At 40.6% G+C, this 20000-nt stretch overlaps 1 protein-coding gene across 1 annotated transcript in view; it reads left to right on the top strand.

Annotated features, from left to right (window-relative positions):
• LOC308077004 (contactin-associated protein-like 2) overlaps positions 1–20000 on the top strand; it is a gene marked incomplete at both ends in the record, with an annotated part of 139943 nt that overhangs the window by 85502 nt on the left and 34441 nt on the right.

Raw genomic sequence — 20000 nt, 5'->3', positions numbered from 1 at the left:
TCCTTACAGGAACAACATTAATCTAAACTGCACACACTGGCTGCAGCCTCTCAAAAAACTGTATTGTATAAACATAACAAAAAATTAAGTAAACATTTCTTAATCTCTTCAACATATCTTACACCAGTCAATAAATAATTAGCCAAAGTGCAAAACTGTAAACAAGTCAAACAAATAAATACAAAATAAAGCAGCAGTCTCTCTGACCTTTTAAACTTCTCTCTCAAGCCAAGAAGAAAAGGAATACCTCTGTGGCAGCTTGACTTTGGACTTAACTGGTATTCTCTCTATGATGGCTCGAAATGAGGGAGAGTCAACAGTTGATAAGGGTAACATCTCCTCTACAATATACCCAGCCACGAGCTTCTTCAGGTCGTCTACTCCTAATTTAGTGGCATCTAAACTGAAATCCAGTTTCTGTTGTTTTGGTTCTGAGGGGCCATCAGTTTCATCCTCTGGTGTTTCGGTCAGCGTAACATTCTTGTGCATCTTTTCCATATGCTTCAACAGGTTAGACGTTGTATTTTTTGCTGTGGAAAGTATTTTTCTGCCCACGCAAAGTTTACAACGGACATTAATATTCTTGGGATCTTGACACCCACATATTCAAAATAATGTCGATATTTCCAGCCGTGAAAAGTGTAAACATCATCCGCCGCCATGCTGTTTGTGTTTGTGTTGTGTCAACTCGTGTGTTGTGTGTTCTTCTTTCTGTGTGTTACCCGGTGCCGGCAGTGTTGCCAGGTCTGCTTAGTGCTTACTGTAAGCGACTTTGGGCTTGTTTTTCTGTAAAGTTGCTTGTAAATATTGGTAATTGCAGGTTGCGTTTTTTTGGCTTGTTTCTAAAGTGTAGTTGCCTATTTGGGCTTGCTTTTTATTTTTTAAATAAACCAGTGGTTCTCAAATATTTCTATGTCATGGTCCCCCAAATTAATATGTATTTATTTGTCCCTAAACCCCATCTGAAAATGTTTTGTGCCAGGGAGCCCCGCATTCACATACCAGATTTGTGTTAGAATGTTTCAAAAATCATACAAATATTCACATTTTATTTCTAAAAGCCAAATTAAGCCAATGTATATAGGGTTAAAGTGCTCATGTGGCCTATTTAGTCGCTTCTTTTAGGCTTGTTTTCCTAGACCTGGTTGCTTATTTCTCACGCAAAATCTGGCAACACTGGGTGCCGGTCGCATACGGGTCATGCTCTACGTCATAACTGTGCGCAGGCTGCGTGCTAAAAAGAACTGATCTGCAAGCTATATAGCATCACTGTTGACGTAGGTTGATGCCTTGTAGATCTGCTCTATTTTTGCATGCTGCTACAACTTGCCTCTACGAGAGACAGAGAGAGTACATATTAAATGAATGAATGAGAACAAAAAAAGACGCTCGTCATCAGTAACGAGTAACGAGGCCTTTTTTGACCGAGTAATATGGTATTATATTACTGTTCTGGCAGAATAATACCTTACTTTACTCGTTACTGGGAAAAGTAATAATATTACAGTAATATATTATTTTTAATTCGTTACTGCACAACACTGGATGTGTGTGGGTTTTGCTGTGCTCTCTGTGGGTGATGGTCTGGTGGTTCATATAGGGGCCATTAGGACCAATAATGTGGTGCATTGTGGCTGGACATTAATGTGTGCTCTCTGGGCTTGGTGGTGCAGTGCAGAGAGCCCCACGAGGTGAGGGTACAGGAGGGGTGGGCAGAGAATTCAGGGTGGGGAGGTGTGGTAGCCAGTGTTGATTTCGTCGACTAAAACTATGTCGAAAAATGTTTGTCGACTACCTTTTTTCACTGACGAAAACTTAATGAAAACGAAATAAAAACTAAGCTATGATGACTAAAACTAAGACTGAATATATTGACAATTTTTTCAACAAATAAAAACCAGACTAAAATGTTAGTGAGGGACTAGTGGAGAAGAGAACCAGTAGAACTAAAATACAAGTCATTTTATGTTTGGTTGCGCTCGCGTGTCACGCTCTGAAAATAGCAGATCTACAAGCTCACAATGCGTCACGCTGCGACGCGCTGTGAGCTTTTAGATCGGTTATTTTCAGCATGCAATCAAGTGTAAAATCAGCCATTACGACGCCATCAAGGCACCGCCAAAATACATTTTAGTCGACTAAATCAACTGTAGATTTAGTCGACTATCTTATGATATTTAGTCAACTAAAACTAGACAAAAACTTAAACATTTCAGATGACTAAAATATGACTAAAACTAAATCAAAATTTGTTGTCAAAATCAACACTGGTGGTAGCTGAGTGAGGGTGCATGAGCAACATTTTTATTATGTATATCATGGCTGTGAGATGGAAACCTTGTATGTCCAAAACTTGTGCTCCAATGAATCCTGTGCAGTTATTATTTACGCTCTTAATATGATTATAATGGGGGCTACCCATTAGACTGATGGCCCATTATACCGACGTCCCAATAAAAATGTTTGGTTATAGTGTGAGGTTAAGGTTAGGGTTAGCCTTAATAGGGCTTTTGGACCAATAGTACTTCGGAATAATATGGCCGTCAGACTAATGGTATGGCACCAATATTACATGTATTGTATAATGGCATGATTATTATAATGATGATGATGACAAAAATAGTGAATAGAGTCAATCTACAAGTTCAGAGCTTGTACAGTAGGTTGGCTATTTTCGCTACTTTTGATGAAGTATAATAGAGCATCCATTCGTGAAAAAACTAAAATATATATTATGGAAAACAAGGTTTCTGCCCAACAGCGACAATATATCACACTTGACATGCAGGTATAGGTGGTCCTTTCAAACATAGCCTAATTATGTATTAAACTTTTCACATGCAGGTACTTGCAGGTACTTGTGGGTTTTCGTGGCCAAGTGGAAAATGTTTTTGTCAGTCAGAGAGTTTTAGTGAGGAGTGTGTGTGTGCGCGTGTGTGCGCGCGTCACACAGGGACGTGCAGAAGGATTTGGAGAGGCAGGGGCTGGAATTTCAAAAGGGCACTTTTTGGATTTTGTTTCACGGACAATTATCATACTTTTAGGTCCAAAAACCCGAAAAGGTATCACTGTGTGTTTAATGGCCTCAAAGTCACGCACCCAACAAGCTTTGAACTGAGCAGATTGGACATTCCGTTCCAGAGATAATGGCCAAAACATCTTGAAAACGGCCACTTTCGCCTATTTTCGATCGCCGATTTTTGGCCATTGTCGCCCGTTTTTCTTTAATAACACGGGATAGGAAGGTCGTACGGCGACATACTAGATACCTGAGAAAGGTTCACTTTGAGCTGCATCCAACACACCCACTGGCATTTCCGTCAGCCTTACCGTTAGGCCGTTAGGTTTGAATTTTTCTTCCTTTTTTATTTTTTTTTCCAGTCTGGAGAGGGCACTTTTTTTAGCGACGGGTAAAAGGGCAGGGGCTCAAGCCCCCTTTCATGTCTATGTGTGCACGTGCATGCGCGCGTGAGTGCGTGGGAGTGCTTGCACACGCACACAATGGTGTGTACGCAATGGCCTTAACGAAACCCATTTCCATGGCTAGTTTAATGACAGTCTATGACAGTCACAGGCTGACAGAGAGGAATTAGACTCATTTATGGATATTAAAAGGGTTTGGACAGTTTAATGGATGAGAATGATAATAGGTGATAGCAAATGAAGCATTGCAGAATATATTCTATTGTTATATCATGCAATATAATAGACCTGCTATAGCACATGTTCAGTGTTAATGACTAAGCACAAATTGAGCTTAGCGGCATACATTCTATTATACCATACAATATAATATAACATGCATACTATACGACATGTTCAATGTTAATGACTAAGCACAAATGAAGGGTCTCCAGAGTTAGTTGTGATTGGTGTCATTTAGGATCAGTTCATCAATAAAGACATTGAAGAGGATCTCGTTTTTTTTTTTCTTTCTTTTACCTTTACCTGATGACACAATGATCAACTAGCAGTTAACAGGCCAGGTTGTGGCCAGGTTGGTCTGATGTCTACAGCTAGGGTTTACTGTGCATTCCACAAGTAGTATCTCTTACAATAAATGCGCGACATCTCTGTATAGTACGTCATAACAAGGGGATACAAGGCTCCTTGCATAGGACAATCAGACAGGAAAAAAAGGCAGTACAAAATTTGCCGTATGGAAATGTAAATCGCAATGGGGTTTATCCTCATCCAAGTGACCCTGAGCTCCAGAAATCCTGAAATCCTACCTGCTGCAGAGACAGAAAAGAGAACAACTCAGATCAGAGTGTTGAAACACACAGTTTCATAATAGGAATCTGTGTTCCCACATATTTATGTGGGAATGTTCCTGTGTGACATGTTAATTGGTACAACAGAAAAGAGAAATTGAAATGAATGGTTTCATAGATCGTTGTCTTTTCGATAATTGTGATGTCTCCAATATACAGGGGAACACAACTGTATTAGACAGAAGTTAATTAAAGAGGGAGAGGATAAAAGTATGTGTCCGTCTCACATGACTAGACATGGAGTAATTAAATTAACCAATGCTGCTTTACAGGATTCACTGAACAAACACGCAGACTGGAGATATCTTGATAACACAAAAAAATATGGGCTTTTTAATAGAACAAGCAGCAGCTTATACTCCATCTGTCTTCTGCAATTTATCAAGAGTCTGTCTTAATCCATTAAGACCGGGAACGCATCTGTGTCATTTTCAAGATGTCTTTGAGCTATTCAAAAATAGCTCATTATACAAGCTCATAGCGCGGCACCGAGCTTGTAGATCTGCATTTTTTTTTTTTATCGTGAAAATATTTGCAAATCTTTGAATATATATATATATATATTTTTTTTAAAGCTAACTAAATATTTTGAGATGGGGGTCCGTGGCCAAAAACAAGTTTGGGGGTCCTTGACATGATTTTTTTTTAGCACCACTATAGCAACATAAGTTAAAAAAAAAAAACGATTAGGATTTAGAAGACATTTGTGGAATCCCCGAAGCAAAGATTTTGGTTACAAAAGGTTTGCTTTTGTAAAAATATATATATTCACAATGTTTCAAAAATAGCAAGCTCACAGTTCGGCACTCAGTGCCGCGGTATGAGCTTGTATATCTGCTATTTTTGAATAGCCCAAAGTATAAAATAATGCTTAAAGTGTGTTAAAATCTAAAATGACTACTGCGTTCCCGGTCTTAATGGGTTAATGGCATGTGCTTGTTATTATTTGACATGCTTCTTACACCTGTCTCATAATTTGATTAATGCTTTTAGAGTTTAGAGTCCCCATAGGCACCGTAACCTATCCAGGAGTGGCTTGAGTGGGCAATTATTAGGCCATGTTCTAGGCCTCTCCCCAGTTGGAGTGAGCAGTGCAATACACAAATCCACAGAGCGCTTCCCTGTAGGTATGGCTCCGCCCCCTTTAGGTAGCGCCGCCATTACTGCGGTGTCAATATCGCCGCACTCAGCGTAGTAGCAGCTGACTGATATTGACACCGCAGTAATGGCGGCGCTACCTAAAGGGGGCGGAGCCATACCTACAGGGAAGCGCTCTGTGGATTCGTGTATAGGCTCTGTGCACAGCAGCCATATTGGAAAGAAATTGGGCCTCCTCCTTACTTCCTTCACAGCCCACATGGAAAGAACCTATATGCGTCATATATGTTTGTAATATAGGACCGCATATATGTTCGCATACATAAAATTGGCACCTTTCCTATATGTATATGTACATATATGTACATATATGTGCATATACATATAGGAAAGGTGCCAATTTTATGTATGTAACATATAGGTACATATGACCTGTATGTAACATATATGACCTGTATGTACCTATATCTACATATATGCAATGAAACATAATTATATGATACCTATATCACCTATAAAATAGGTGAAATAGGTGATAAGTTTGTACACATTAATCAAATCCAATAGAAACCCCAATGTAGAACTTTAACACTTTATTTAAACAAGTTATAATATGAAAACATGAAACATTATGGCTTTTAAAGTGTCAAACAGCTGGATATAAAAAAAAAAGATATAAAATTAAATTAAATTAAGCTCCGGGACACTCCTTTTCCCCTGCCAGGCTTTTGGAAATGCCAAAACCCTGAAGAATGACAACTCAAGTCGCTTTGGGAAGTACATGGACATCCAGTTTGACCACCAGGTTAAATTAAATTACTCCAGTTTGTAATTATACCTGTACAATTTCAACATGACTTCTGTTATGGCTGGGCCACCTACAGTATATGAATAGAGCATCATTCCCCCACAGGTGGGAGCTGTTGGAGGCCACATCCTAAGTTACCTGCTGGTTATCTGGTAGCAAAACCTCTGAACGTGATCGTTTGGATTGCTCAGGAAGGACACAGACCCAAGAGAATAGACAGACAGAAGTTACTCATCATTGATGTTTTATTAATGAATCCCTAATCTTAGTTACAATTAAATGTGAATCCCTAACCAATAACAGAAGTTATAAGACCAATATGAATTACCAATGTTTCAGCAGCAAGCAGAGCGCTCCGGACACCGAATATTGTTGAGAGTGAATACTAATGTTCATGTTGTGATTAATATACCGTAGTGCATCAGCACGTCCGCTTGGTCCATCAGTTCGTCGAACGATGGGGAGGTGCTCTGGGCCTCCTCCCATCTTGCCTTCAGGTCAGGTCGGGGCTCGCTGACCGCTAGGATGTCTGTCGCCATCGAACGACCCTCTCCATGGTAGTGGACATTCGTCATGCTTGGTGTTTGTGTTGGGTGACTGTGGAGGAGTGCAGGGGATGGGGTGCACGCGGATACGTGATCGCCAGCTCCGTTCAGATGAATGGTGGGAGCCATCAGAACAGCAGGCCGTGGCACAGGTCATCGTGCCATGACCGTCGAGGCAGCAATGCAACAGTGGGGCCTCTCGGACAGTGCCCACTGTGAACCTGGAGACCCCCTACAGACTGTGGAACACATCATGACCAGCTGCCCGAAACACCGCCCACCACATGGCGACCTAGGCCTGATGAACCTGGATGACGAGACGCTGGACTGGCTTGCTGCAACGGAGCTGAGGATCTGATGACATACGCAAGAAGAAGAAGATTGATGTTAGACTTTAATTAATTAGTTATAGGAAATATTAGTAGGGGGGCACGGTGGCACAGTCGGTAGTGCTGTCGCCTCACAGCTCGATTCCCGCAGGGGACGCTGGGGGTGTGTTCTCTCCTCCGCGTCATCAGTGCCCATACCCTAGGTGGGGTTGGCGAAAGGGCCTTTCTGTGTGGAGTTTGCATGTTCTCCCCATGTCTCCTAGGGTAGTTAATACCCTCACAAAAACATGCAGTAATCCTGGTCACTATACTGCCTCCCCCTGGCCAGCCGGGGCGCCTGATGGAGGGGAAGGGAACTGGTTGGAATAACGTGTTCCTTCCACGCGCTACGTCCAACCAGGGAAACTCTCCCCTGTCAGGTGACAAGAAGGTCAGTTGGCTCTCATGCATTGAAGGAGGCATGAGCTCGGCCCTAGCCTCCCTAGGTTGGCAGAGGGAAGGTAGTGCCCAGGATTACATAGACAATTGGCACTGGGTGTAAAAAATAGGGTTACAAAATCGGCTGGCCAGGGGGAGGCAGTATAGTGACCAGGATTACGGCATGTTTTTGTGAGGGTACCTACCCTAGGAGACACGGGGAGAACATGCAAACTCCACAGGCAAACTGTCCACAGGCAAAGACCACCTCTGAGACAGAAATGGTGCCATCTTATTGTGAGCATTACAGAGGACCACTTATATGAAGTTAAGGTTGGAAATGGGTGAAGTGCTTCTTTAAGAGTTGATGCATTTTCCATCAGGCTCATTCCATGGTGAGGAAAATGCATCTGTTCTTATTTACTTGAGATAAAAGTTAAAATACTTAATTAAATTAAATATCCATCATAAAAATTGCCAAATCCACTGTAGTAAACCTAGTATTTTGAGGTGCAGATTGACTCACCAAACATGCAGTCCTGCATCAGCGTGTCCTTGAAGGCCCTCTTCTTATTCCTTGTTTTCTCTGATGGCACAGTGTGGTAGGGGCTGGAGTTATACATTGGCATTCCTAGAGAAAGACAGACAGAACAAAATAAGGCAAATAAGCACCATCAAAGTAGTTATCAATGAGCACCATATACACTAGCAAGTGTACCTAGTGCATGTCTGGTGGTAAAAAAAAAAGTGATTTGAGAATGTGTTAGTTAACTCACCTTTATAGCCTTGGGGGTGATGATTGCCAGCGAAGTCTAAAAAGAGGACAATTAAAATATTAAAAAAATCTTGTATGCAATTTATCAAGACTGTATGTTTTAATGTTTAGAGTAGCAGGAGCTATAAGTTCAAATATGTCAGTCTTTAATAAGTTACAGTATGTCATGGCACAATAGCCAAGGCACAGCAACTGTTTAGTAATGGCTAATAAAATAATCACAAATGTATAAAAAGGCTCTTGTTGACACAGGAACAACAGACATACCATTCCTTACTTGTCAGTGTGGTTCCCTCCTGAAATGGATTAAAATAGCCCTAATTAGTCACTGTAAAATACAAGTTCTCATATAATATCGTGCCAACATTAACAGATCCTTGCAAAATAGTGAGACACTGAATTCATATATGCACTCAACTTTACATTACCACCCATTTAACTAACATTTCCAGTCAGTGTATGGTCTCCAAGAGTGGCTGAGAGAATCATCTAGCCTATTAGTCTACTTACCATGATTGCAGGGGTCCATTGACTCCAACTCTGCCAAGAAGCTTCCACCAAAGCCTAAAATGAGAGAACACAAAACATGAACTATGAATTCTATCTAAAGCACATTTACAATCTGTCCACCCTGAGGTAGTAGTGTGAAGTGGTTCACTTACCATTATTAGGCTGGTTATCCTCCGAGCAGCTTCCTCCAGAGGCTAAAAGAAGGGAACACAAGACATGAATAGTGGACGCTGTAACCTTTGAACACATAACCTGAACTAAATGCTTGTAAAGCTTTCATGCAATTACATTTGGTTTTGCCATGTTAGTAATTAATGACATACCACTGCTTGCATTTGGTGTTGGTACAGAAGGGTACTGGCTGGATTCTGGCAGCACTGGATTCTGGCTGGATTCTGGCAGCACTGTATTAATAAATATTCAGCCAAATTATTAATTTATCAGGTCCTTCCAAAATATTTTACACACACCTATATAATATATACACACACACACACACACACACACATGTATGTATATATATATATATATATATATATAAATTATTATAAAACTTACATTAACCACTTTAGCCCTATTTTATACATAGGACATTTGAAAATAGCAGATCTACAAGCTCACCACATGTTGCATCGTGACGCGTTGTGAGCTTGTAGATCTGCTATTTTCAAACATTTTACTTTTGGTACTTTAAGTATATTTTGATGCCAATACTTTTGTACTTTAACTCGAGTAACATTTTGAACACAAGGCCTTTTACTTTTAACAGAGTATTTTTATATTATGGTATTGCTACTTTTACTTAAGTAAAATATCTGATTACTTCTTCCACAACAGTTGTTTCTCCACATTTATCCCCAGGCTAAATTGCTTTAGTGTAGTAAAAGCTTAACTGTGCCTTCATTAAAATGGCAAAAATGTACCCGAATTATTAAGCCTTTTCCATGAGCTAACCTGGTTTCTATTATGCTCTAGATCCCGCCTCCTATATCCGGTAAATTTTCACATACACACATGCAACCGCGGATGTAGTTTCCGTATCCGGTCTAGACCGGAAGTGCTTCCGGCAAAGTGAATTGGTACCCGTTGGTTTAACACGAGTAGCTAGTGAGTTAGCACCATACATTCTGCCTTGTTAGTTCACCACTATTAAATGAACGAACTGCTTCACAGTAGTGCTGGTTACAACAATGATTATGCAACTGTTAAAAACGCTAATAATCTGTTATTGTATACACACAGATAAACAAATGAAAGTACATTTTAATCACGAAACGGCAGGCTAACGTTAGCTAGCATGCTAGCTGCTTTAATAACATGGATTGCTATTTACTAACACAAGCTACAAACCCCGGACAGCATAAAGATAACATTTAGTCAAACGATGACAGCCAGATGATGGTATATGAATTGCATAATACATTATATTGTAAAGGACTTACCAGTTTGTCTTACTATAGTAGTATTGTGAATTGTCAACAAGCCTCAATTCGCGCCAATGTTTCCTTTGAAAAACTCAAGTCCCATGAGATGTAGCTGGTCTCGCGAGTTGTGACGACTACCCTCTCGCAGGGGAGGGGGTGCGAGGGGAGGGGGAGGAGGGGAGGGGAGGGAGGGGGAGGGGGGGGTGTGCAATATCAGCACTACACGTTGAAACAATGTCAATTCATTGTTGGGCATTTCAACATTGAAAAACCATCATCTATACTAAATTGATTCAATGACATTTTTTTAAATGTTGAAATCGTATCTGTATTTAAACATTGAATCAACATAGCTTTTTCAACCTCAACCAAAAATAACCAATCTGACCAAAATCCAACATTGAATTAATATCTTTTGCTATCTGGGAGGTGATGATTCAGTGGCCTCCACGTGTGGATATGCAGGGTTTGATGAGGACATGTTGTTATATTCATGAATGGATTTCCAGGTGATGATCTTGATTTGTAAATTAATTCTATCTTGGCCATATATGGACATTGCCAAATATCGGCTTAATATTGATGACATCATATGATATAGTCAGAATATGCTTTCTTGGTCAGATATAGAGTACGGTCCGCAATGTAATGTTAGATTTGTTACGGAATGGACCGAACTGACTGACAGGATCTGCAGGTTTTCATAAACTGTGACCTGCAGTTGTAATAATAAAAAAGTAATAACTGATAATCACCTACAAATTAGAATTCACTGCTGACCCACAAGTGAAATCATTTTGAGTTCATAAGTTTAATATGCTTTATCTTAATGAAGTATATAATTATATTTCCCACCACTGGAAGTAAAGAAGCTATATAGGAGACCTATATGGCTTGTATTAACATATATGACCTATATGAGGGTATAAACAAGCTATATAGGAGACCTATATACCCTGTATATGCACATATATGCACCAGATTTTGACCTATATGTGAGATATATGCAGCCTATATGGAGCTTATACCAGGCATATATGTGGTATATATGCACATATATGCGCATATATGATCCTTATATGTAGCATATAGGTTACATATAGTTGCATATATGGAACATATAGATTCTTTCCATGTGGGAGGTGTTACCAATGATTCTCATGATGGCTCTGTTCCATTTAGTGTAGCACAGTGGTTCTCAAACCTTTTAATTTCAAGGACCCCCATAACTCTGAGAGTGTACAAATGGAACCAAATGGACCCTTACGGGTCCATTTGGTTCCATTCTCAGAGTTACACACCCGTAAGAGGCCATTTGGAACTCCTTCAAGGCACAGCCTGGTTCACACTTTGAGACCCACTGGTGTAGCAGAGTCAACATGCACACTATCAGCACCCTGACTCTGTTTGACCAGAATGGAACAGAGCCTTCATTAGTATCATTGGTAACACCTGTGAAGGAAGTAAGAAGAAGGCCCAATTTCTTTCCAATATGGCTAATGTGCATAGAGCCAATCCTAAATAGGGCTGCTCAGGTGCACAGGGGTCTGTCGGAAGCAGCTGCCACTCAGTCCCAGCTGCCAGACTTGCTGGTTCCAGGTGTTCTTACACCTGTCTCATAATTGGATTAATGCTTTTAGAGTTTGGTAATGTCTAAAAGTTAAAACGTCAGTAGGAGGAATTGTGCACTGTGTGTTCGGGTTCTGTTTTTCCTGTTTGAGATTAAAGTAACACTGCAGATTTCCCATTCATCAGTCATAGGATTTGCATGTCTATAACGTCCGCAATTCTTGTCAATATTCTCTACATTGCTGTAGAGAGTGAGACCTGTAAGCGGTATAATGTATTAGCCTGCAACGCAATTCATTAATTCTGACATTACATCACTGACAGAATTACAGACAACCTTTCAACCTTAACGAGAAGGGAACACACACACACGCGAGCGCACACGCATCTCACACACACACACACACACACACACACACACACACACACACACACACACACACACACACACACACACACACACACACACACACTATGGAGCTCGATTAAAGTCATTACTACAAACAAACTGATCGACTCCGTGTACATTAACACGTGATCGCGTGACCGTGTGGCCATGCACGCGCTCACGCGCGCGCGCATGACCACGTCGTGTTCTCGTGTCACCCTATTAACTCAATGTGAAACTACACGACACGATCATGCAGTCAGTGACGCGCCGCGCGCACCAGATACGCGTCGGCCAGTGTTTTGACACTGTTGGGGCAGTGTGTGTGTGTTGTGTCTCGCATGGCCGTGTCATGTAATTTCCCATTGGCTTAAAGTGGTGACACATGCGTGCGTTCTTGGCTGCGCAAACATAGGCCAGATGCTCCATTAGAGTCAGCTCTCCAATAAATGTACACGTGAACATGTAATGGCACACGAGAACATGTAAAGTTGATGCGTGGCGTGTAACCTTCAAACGAAAACGCGTACCTTTAGACCTTCACGTGTAATTTCATTGGAGAGGTGACACAAACCGAGCATCTAGCTACTTTGAGTGGGTGTTTAGCACTCAGTGACGCACGCACGCTCGTGTGAAGTACTTTGTGCAGTTTCGCTTGTTACCAGCAGATTGTTCCCTCAAGATCCTTATATACTCACCTTTACGCACGGTGGATTTACTTGGATTATGCGATATAATAGCCTGTGCGACAGTGTGCGTCCATCCTATTCTTTATTATGGTGATGATGCTATTATTATAATACTAATAATAATTATTATCGTTTTGTCCTTGTTGGTGTACAGTTGGTTCTGGTTGCAATGGATACAGTACTGTCGGGCCGGGCGCGCAACGGCGCAGAATGGCAACATCAGGCTCTCTCTCTCTCTCTCTGCTAATTCTCAACGAAAATCTGTGATTCTAATTTTCCTATGATCACCAGAAGTGAGAGTGTCAATTCCTTGATCAAATATGGTTTTATTCAAAGGAAATCAAAGGCTACAGCTTATGGAGCCAACATCGGTATAGTGTCCAAGCGTCTCAGAAAGATTTTTCACCGCAACATGATTCCATTGCTCAGGAAATAAACAACGGATCACAATAATATAACATTCCCTATAATCAGTAACATGTAGGTGATACCTATGTCTATCAAATATGGTTTTATTGAAAGGCAATCAAAGGCTAGATCAAGCTTAGAAAGCAAACATCGGGTAATATCCGACGCTACGGCGGTTCCTCGGTGCGGCTGCAGAGTGAGACTATAGGACACTCATTTATGACATTGTGTCACTCAACTCTTAGCAACAAAGTTTATTTTCATACAATAGGCCTATAGATTACATTTCAATATTAAAAGTAAATAGAAAAACAACACTTCTGGGTCCAATTAGTCTAGTTTTGTAATAGAGAGGAATGGTCACATATTCCCACCTATAAACATGTTTTTGCCCAATGCTGACAGCTGGTCAGCAGGTGGTTTCATGAATAGACAATATTTTGGACCAATTAGAAATATATATATATTTGCAAAAGCAGTGTTGGGTAACTAGTAAAGGTATTAAATTGGTTGTCAGTGGCTGGCAGCGCAGTGTGCACTGCACATCTAATCGCAAAAACCCGACGCTTATTTTGTCTTGATCAACAGCGATCGGCTTGTAGATCTGTCTGTCTGTCTGTCTGTCTGTCTGTCTGTCTGTCTGTCTGTCTGTCTGTCTGTCTGTCTGTCTGTCTATCTATCAATTAATCTATCATCTGTCACAAGGATTTTCAGCCCAAGGACCCCCTAGCTGAGAGAGAGATGAAGCAGGGACCCCCTCTATATTGTATATTTTTTTCCCTCCACCATGCCAAAAATAGCCGATCTACAAGCTCACAAGGCCTCACGCTGCGAGGCGATGGAGCTTGTATATCGGCTTGTAGAGCGATCTGTCTGTCTGTCTGTCTGTCTGTCTGCCCACATGTCCCTAATGCCCACTCGTCCAAGGTGCCCAGTTATCCCTAGTGCCCAGAATGTTTTGGTTGCCCATCCTGGCTGTTACGTTACATAAATAAATACACACTGCAGTTATTTCCACACAGTAGCCTAGAATTTAAATGGCCTACAACAGATTAATATCTTCAGATTATTTTCAAATAACTGGTAGCCTAGCTGCTTTCACTAATGCCTCAGTCTTAAGGGTTTGTCAATATTATGCCCTTAGAAAGCACTGCCGTCTGCAACGATGAAGCAGCCTAGATCGGCTTGTAGATCGATCTGTCTGTCTGTCTGTCTGTCTGTCTGTCTGTCTGTCTATTATGTTACGTCCATAAATTACGCTTGGGACGTATGATTGGTCAATAAACCTGGTAGGTGGGGCTGAAAATATCGGATCTATAAACTCACAACTCATTGCATCCACACGTGTTGTGAGCTTGTAGTTCTGTTTTCACTTGCATAAATTAGGAATTCATTCATTTCATTGGTCAAATGCAACAGCTTCACATTACGTGCAACTGCACCTCTCTCTCTCTCTCTCTCTCTCTCTCTCTCTCTCTCTCTCTCTCTCTCTCTCTCTCTCTCGCTCTCTCGCTCTCTCTCTCTCTCTCTCTCTCTCTCTCTCTCTCTCTCTCTCTCTCTCTCTCTCAAAAGTATTGGTATCAAAATCAAAATGTACTTAAATTAAAGTAAAAGTACTCGTAAAAACTAGTTTGAGGTTACATTTAGAAGATGTAAATTTAGCCTTTATTTATACGTCAAATAAATCAAATAAATAATTGTATTGTGTGAGCTTGTAGATCTGCTATTTTCAAATGATTTTTATACATTTGAAAACTTGTGAAATGGGACCTTCTGCATAAGGAGTAGCCTACTTTTACTTTTGGTATTTTGAGCACATTTTGATACCAATACTTGGACTTTGTAGGATACTTTTACTCAAATTTGAATTCTGGACTTTTACATGTTACAGAGTATAGGCCTATTTCTACATTGCAGTATTGGTACTTTTTCTTAAGTAAAACATTTGAGTACTTTTTCCACCACTGATGCGTATACTACTTCATGTGAGTCCGCCACTCTGACAGAACTCAATTTGAGAATAAAGTAGGCCTACTCTTTATCATTCTGATAGATTAGTCCTCTGGTGTATACTTTTCGTTCTTTTTTCTTTTTTTACAGTTCCTGTAAAAAAAAAAAAAAAAGAAAGAAATCCGCCTGTTTGCCATTCAATAAAGCTGAAGAGGTGGATGCAGTCTTTTCCATAATCCAAAGACAAGTGACTCTGAAAATGACTATCCCCATAATTAACGAGAAAACATCTGACGAACCTGAGCATGTGAGCGTCTCTGAGTAGGCCTACGTGATTACTGACCCGTCAATCAACGTGCGAGCAACAGTGAGCTGTGGCAGAACATCAACATTAATGTAATAATAATAATAATAATAATAATAATAATAATAATAATACATGCATCCACACACACATAACTGAGCGCATTCAACTAGTTTGGAGCTACGTTTAGCCTTAGATGCTTTCCAAAGCAGAACATTGATTATTACCATTTAAGAGTGCAAGAGTGTTATATAACCCATTTATTTCACAAAATAATGTGTTGGCAAATTACCAATATTTGTATAAAGTTATACTGGTCTCAATTATGTCACTTTCAGCCCTGATCAGTGATGTTGCTAGGTTTTCAATGTAATGGGTCCCGGGACCCACAGGTGGTCATTCAAATGGGTCCCAGAAACATTTTATGGGTCCCCAATTACACGTCTCCCCCCCCCCCCCCTTCTATCGTTTTCTTTGATCTCCAATCTCCATATCTTCTATGTGTGTGTGACTGTGTACATTATATCCTAATGCAGTGGATCTCAATCTTTTCAGGCAGCGACCCCCCAAAATAATCATATTTGAACTGGGACCCCCCACCCTGAGAAGCGCTTGGAATTAGGAGTTGAGGCATTTAATTTAGTTTAACTCAGTTCCACAGATACATAGTCAAAATAGCAGATCTACAAGGTCGTTTTTTTTTTTTTTAATCTACAAGCTCACAACGCCTTGCTTGTAGATAGCCTCTTTCTTATATTATTTCACAATTTTGACCGTATTTATAGTAACCTATAGTTTGTTGATTAGTTTGGATGCAGTAATAGTCTTTTTTCTTTTCTTTCTTGAGGTATAACAAATATCTTAAAAGTCCTTAAATTGTGACTTCACTGTCATCTGGGGACCCCCCCCAAATCATGTGGGGAAACCCCTGGGGGTCCTGACCCACAGGTTGAGAACCACTGTCCTAATGTACATTCTATTTTGCTACTTGTTGTAGTCACAAACTCAGAATACAGGGTACAAACTACAATATAAAGTTAATAATAATAATATGAAAAAGATAATGTACACTTCATAGGAGCAGAGATAGATAGGAACTAAAGAACAACAACACTTTGTGGAAGAGAATGTAAACGGAGCAGAGATATTTGTTTAAGAAAAGTAGATGTTTGCGGCAGTATTTATTGCTCTGGTGTTTTCTTCTTAAAAAGTGGGATTCCCTTCAAATGATTTATGCTTGTGTCGCACCGAAAATAACGATCTGAAAACGACGTGTCGCGCGTCGGTGTTTCGGCTCGCGGGTCGGTTTGGTGCGCGGCTCGCGGCTCACTTTGCTGTTCGCGGTTTGGTGTGCGCTCGCGGGTCGCTTTGGTGCGCGGCTCACTTTGCTGCGCGGATCGCGGTTCGGTTTGGTGCGCGGCTGAGGCCTTGTGAGCTTGTAGATCGGCTATTTTTGGCATGGTGGAGGGAAAAAAATATACAATATAGAGGGGGTCCCTGCTTCATCTCTCTCTCAGCTAGGGGTCCTTGGGCTGAAAATCCTTGTGACAGATGATAGATTAATTGACAGACAGACAGACAGACAGACAGACAGACAGACAGACAGACAGACAGACAGACAGATCTACAAGCCGATCGCTGTTGATCAAGACAAAATAAGCGTCGGGTTTTTGCGATTAGATGTGCAGTGCACACTGCGCTGCCAGCCACTGACAACCAATTTAACACCTTTACTAGTTACCCAACACTGCTTTTGCAAATATATATATATTTCTAATTGGTCCAAAATATTGTCTATTCATGAAACCACCTGCTGACCAGCTGTCAGCATTGGGCAAAAACATGTTTATAGGTGGGAATATGTGACCATTCCTCTCTATTACAAAACTAGACTAATTGGACCCAGAAGTGTTGTTTTTCTATTTACTTTTAATATTGAAATGTAATCTATAGGCCTATTGTATGAAAATAAACTTTGTTGCTAAGAGTTGAGTGACACAATGTCATAAATGAGTGTCCTATAGTCTCACTCTGCAGCCGCACCGAGGAACCGCCGTAGCGTCGGATATTACCCGATGTTTGCTTTCTAAGCTTGATCTAGCCTTTGATTGCCTTTCAATAAAACCATATTTGATAGACATAGGTATCACCTACATGTTACTGATTATAGGGAATGTTATATTATTGTGATCCGTTGTTTATTTCCTGAGCAATGGAATCATGTTGCGGTGAAAAATCTTTCTGAGACGCTTGGACACTATACCGATGTTGGCTCCATAAGCTGTAGCCTTTGATTTCCTTTGAATAAAACCATATTTGATCAAGGAATTGACACTCTCACTTCTGGTGATCATAGGAAAATTAGAATCACAGATTTTCGTTGAGAATTAGCAGAGAGAGAGAGAGAGAGAGAGAGAGAGAGCCTGATGTTGCCATTCTGCGCCGTTGCGCGCCCGGCCCGACAGTACTGTATCCATTGCAACCAGAACCAACTGTACACCAACAAGGACAAAACGATAATAATTATTATTAGTATTATAATAATAGCATCATCACCATAATAAAGAATAGGATGGACGCACACTGTCGCACAGGCTATTATATCGCATAATCCAAGTAAATCCACCGTGCGTAAAGGTGAGTATAAGGATCTTGAGGGAACAATAGGATCTCGAGCGCTCAAGTTAATAAGACGTTAGAACGAGATAAGGATCTTGAGGGCACGACATAAGGATCTTGAGGGCACGAGATAAGGATCTTGAGGGCACGACATAAGGATCTTGAGGGCACGACATAAGGATCTTGAGGGCACGAGATAAGGATCTTGTTCCCACACTTTATTATGATGTGGGAATGTCTTAGGATCTCGTGCGCTCAAGTTAATAAGACGTTAGAACGACATAAGGATCTTGAGGGCACGACATAAGGATCTTGAGGGCACGAGATAAGGATCTTGAGGGCACGACATAAGGATCTTGTTCCCTCACTTTATTATGATGTGGGAATGTCTTAGGATATCGAGCGCACAACTTAGGATGTCGTGCGCTCAAGATAGGATGTCGTGCGCTCAAGATAAAAAAAAATCTGCTCTATGGCCCTTTAGCTCCGTAAAATACAGTTCATTGGTATATGTTTTTATATTATAAGAGAATTGAAACACTTGGCATATATTACACTAGACAACCGAAATAGTTTTACCTTGATTTATAAAAACTATGAAGTGCTATGAATACATATAAGATTATATTGAGTAGCCCCCAGGGAGTAGTAGCCCTGCTAAATGGCCTTGCCCCTATTTGCGGAGTAGGTTGCGTGTTGGAGTGGCAGGCCCGGGTTCAAATCTCAGTCCTGCTACTTCGTTACATTTGTTTTGGGGCATTTATGCCTTTATTTATGGCAGGGGTCTTCAACAGGGGGTCCGGGACCCCTAGGGGGTCCTCGGAGTTACTAAAGGGGGGCCACCAAATCTTTGAGTGATAGGATATTTTTTACATTAACCACTTAGAATCCCTATTCTGAGGGGACCATTAGCAGAAAATAGCAGATCTACAAGCTCACAACGCCTCGCAGTGAGCTTGTAGATCGGCTATTTTCGGCAAAGAGCTTTAGTGTAGAAGGAAAAAAGAGCAGATCAAGTACAGAGCCAACGATTGAAGTATTGAGGGTTTAAGGGAAATAGACGGAAACAATTTTATACAGTATGTAGAGGGGGTCCCTGCTTCATCTCTCTCTCAGCTAGGGGGTCCTTGGCCTGAAAAGGTTGAAGACCCCTGATTTATGGGACAGTAGACTAGCAGAATATGTGCTCTTGCAAGATAATAATAAAAATAATAAATAATAATAATAATAATAATAATAATAATATGATATGAATAATAATAATGATCTATGTGTATTAGATGGGTATATTTCTCACTGTAATTTTAATGTATGGTTGTCTGCGGAGAGTGCCATTTTTTAAGCCCCTAGAGGGTTTTTGGGCGAGCTCCTTCACATCTTTGTATCATGTTTTTAAATTTGTTTTTGTAAGTGAAAATAAACAAACAAACAAATATGTAAAGACAGCATGAAATGAAAAAGAACCATGAAATAGATACTAAGATGAAATAAATAAAAAACAATGAAATAATTAAACACAATGAAATAAAAAACATTGCACAATAAAAAAAAATACATTTATTTATTTCATTGTGTTTTTTAATTATTTCATTGTGTATTCTATTTATTTCATTGTGGTATTTATTTTTTATTTTTTGGACCTATGGACTTCCATACTTGTGGATTGAAACAGTCACGCACGCGTGCGTGTGTTCGTCAGTAAGTAACAACACAAGACTGGCCCCACTGCCCCAATAGTGTCAAAACACTGGCCAGCGCGTATCTGGTGCGTGCGCGCGTCACTGACCGCAAGATCGCGCCGTGTAGTTTCCCCATTGAGTTAATAGGGTGACGCGAGAACACGGCGCGGTCATGCGCGCGCGTGAGCGCGTGCATGGCCACGCGGTCACGCGA

Source organism: Gymnoscopelus braueri, assembly GCF_963280865.1.
Source record: "Gymnoscopelus braueri genome assembly, chromosome: 21".
In the NCBI taxonomy this organism is placed as follows: domain Eukaryota; kingdom Metazoa; phylum Chordata; class Actinopteri; order Myctophiformes; family Myctophidae; genus Gymnoscopelus; species Gymnoscopelus braueri.
This window is presented reverse-complemented; position numbering and strand designations above follow the sequence as displayed.